The sequence below is a fragment of the Nanorana parkeri genome, unplaced genomic scaffold (assembly GCF_000935625.1).
Source record: "Nanorana parkeri isolate BGI_ZX_2015 unplaced genomic scaffold, ASM93562v1 scaffold339, whole genome shotgun sequence".
Taxonomy (NCBI): domain Eukaryota; kingdom Metazoa; phylum Chordata; class Amphibia; order Anura; family Dicroglossidae; genus Nanorana; species Nanorana parkeri.
Genome location: NW_017306607.1, coordinates 124,963 through 127,429, shown reverse-complemented (window position 1 = coordinate 127,429; position 2,467 = coordinate 124,963). Strand labels below are relative to the sequence as shown.

The following is a 2,467-nucleotide window of genomic DNA, read 5'->3' as shown; positions in this document are numbered from 1 at the left end:
CTGTCTTTTTTTTTTTTCTGGACTGAAATAGCAAGAAATGGTGTCAGCCCTCCCCAGTTGTTTTTTTTGCTAAACAACTGAACCTCCCCCTCTATTTAGTTCCATAAGTACCTACAGAGCACCTTCCGAACATCCAGTCATACTCCGCATAGCTCATTTCACCTAAGGCCATGGACATAGTGCTCTAGGCATTCCTATGCAAGTTAATCAGCCGGAAACTGCAAAGGGCTGAACAGCTGCCATCTGTACATGAAAATATTGGGCACTTTCTTTAAATAACCTCTTCCCGGAAATCTGTATTAAGGGGGAAATGAGAGAGTGCCATTCTTGACCTCTTTCTAAAAATACTAGTTGTCTGGCTGTCTGATTGCAGCAGCTACTGAACCAAAGTTAACAGTTCTGAGAAACATTTGGACTTCTGCACACAAGTACCAGGTCAGCAACTCGGAGTACAGAAGGCACTAGATCGGCATGGTGAGTAGACAGCTTGTATTTTGAGGAGGGTGGGTCAACATTGGCAGCCTCCATGTCCTTAGTAAAGGTTCCTTTTAACATAATAGACTGCGGAGAAACCTTTTAAAGTGCATGCAAGTCCTAAAATCAAGTTTTTGGCATCATGGCTCACCTGGAGTTTCTTCAGCATTGTCAGCCTGCCATGCACGCTCCTCCAGTTGGCCATTGGGCTGCCTATCGGGTCTGCAGAAGGCAATTCTGGGTCTGCAAGTCCCAACTTGATTTTGGGACTTGCCTGCCCTTTTAAGATTTTACTTTTCCTGTACAGACCTAATGGGCTGCCCGTTGTCCAACTGAAGGAGTGCACATGGCAGGCGTCTAACACTGATGCTTATTGCAAGGTAGCAGCTTAGCATTGTCAGCGTGAAACTTGGAGTGTCACACCTGTGCCTGGAACTGATCCCAGGAGGCCGGGACCTTCAGTCTCTAGGTCATTTACCTTCCTCCGGAGGGCCCAGGCTTTGGCTACTGCAAGTGCTGTATCTGGCAGGAGCTCCAGGTTAGAAACTTTGCAAAAGATCCACAAAAATGCTTATAGTAGTTGTCAAGTCCCAGCATCTCCTCTCCTGTTATAACATCAGCACTGTAATGAGAATACATACTAGAGTGTTACTGATACCAGTGTGTAGAGATACTGATTACCAGTGTGTGTTGCATCTCCTCCCCTGCTGTTTGAAATGATGCAATCTCAGTTTCTCAAGACAACATATCCCATCATGCAGTGCTTCCAGCAAGCAATGAGGATGTTACATTGTTCAGACGTGGTTTTTTAGTTCGGAAGGCCGCCTCTGTGAGAATGGTGACACAAGGAAGTCCGTGTTCACAGGGCTGAAGAGTGAAATCGTGTCACTGCATTGTACAGCCTATGGCAGAGGTGGGCAACCCCGGCCCTCCAGCTGTGCTTTAACTATAAATCCCAATATGCCTCCCTCTGTGGGAGTCATGACTGTGGCTGTCAGAGCCCTGCAGTGCCTCATTGGACTTGTAGTTCGGCAACACCTGGAGGACAGAGTTGCCACCCCTGTCCCATGGGCATCTTCAATAAGTACATTTACAAATTTCCAGATGGATCTGGTTATTAAGAGTGGGATAGAACTTCTGGAAATCAATATAGAAATACAGATTTACTTTTTATCACCGTAGATACTGTTTATGAAGACTGAATACAGTGTGGCATAATACTGAAATATTTAACCCCCCCCAAATCATTAAATGTCCAGAAAGCTTGCTGACAAATAGGGATAATTGGCTTCACTTCCTTTTTATAGGTCTAGAAAAAAGGGGGGAAAAGAAATGTCTTGGGCTAATTTACATTTGTTTTGGCCAATCTTAATGGGATCTGCACTATGAGGGGAGCTACATGGTAGCAAGTAGGGTTGCCACCCGTACGGTTTTCACCCGGACAGTACGGGTTTCGGATCCTGTGTACGGGTGGGAGGCGGGCTCCCACCCGTACACAGGATTCAAACGGCAGACTTGCTCACCTGGCGGCGGGTGGTGAGCGGCGGGCGGTGAGCGCCGTGCAGTGAGCGTGTAAAGTGTTGTCACAGCGCTAAAGGTTTGAGATAAATATAAAAATATGTGAATATATATGGATCAAAACATGAGTGACAACCCTGTGTATAAGTCTTCAAAAAAACCTACCAATATGAATATAAAGTACCAAAAAACAGGTGTCCATAAAGGACTGAAAAAGTGCTGATGTGCAAACAATCAGAAGGAAAGCTACATTCCTCAATAAGATAAGTGAATAATTGTAACAAGATATCACACTATAAAAACCATAAAACTAAGTATATCGAAGTGAACTATAAAAAATTAAATAACCATTCAATAAAACTATTTCATAAATATGTGAAGAAGTGCAAAATAGCAGTGAAAACAGTGAAGCAAATGTAACAATCAAAATTGTATTGCAGATACAAGGATGAAAAAGATGTAAAAAATGAAAAAA

At 43.7% G+C, this 2,467-nt stretch overlaps 1 protein-coding gene across 3 annotated transcripts in view; it reads right to left on the bottom strand.

Moving 5' to 3' along the window:
* DLK1 (delta like non-canonical Notch ligand 1) overlaps positions 1–2,467 on the bottom strand; it is a 45,498-nt gene that overhangs the window by 13,474 nt on the left and 29,557 nt on the right. The gene's annotated exons all lie outside the window — the stretch shown is intronic.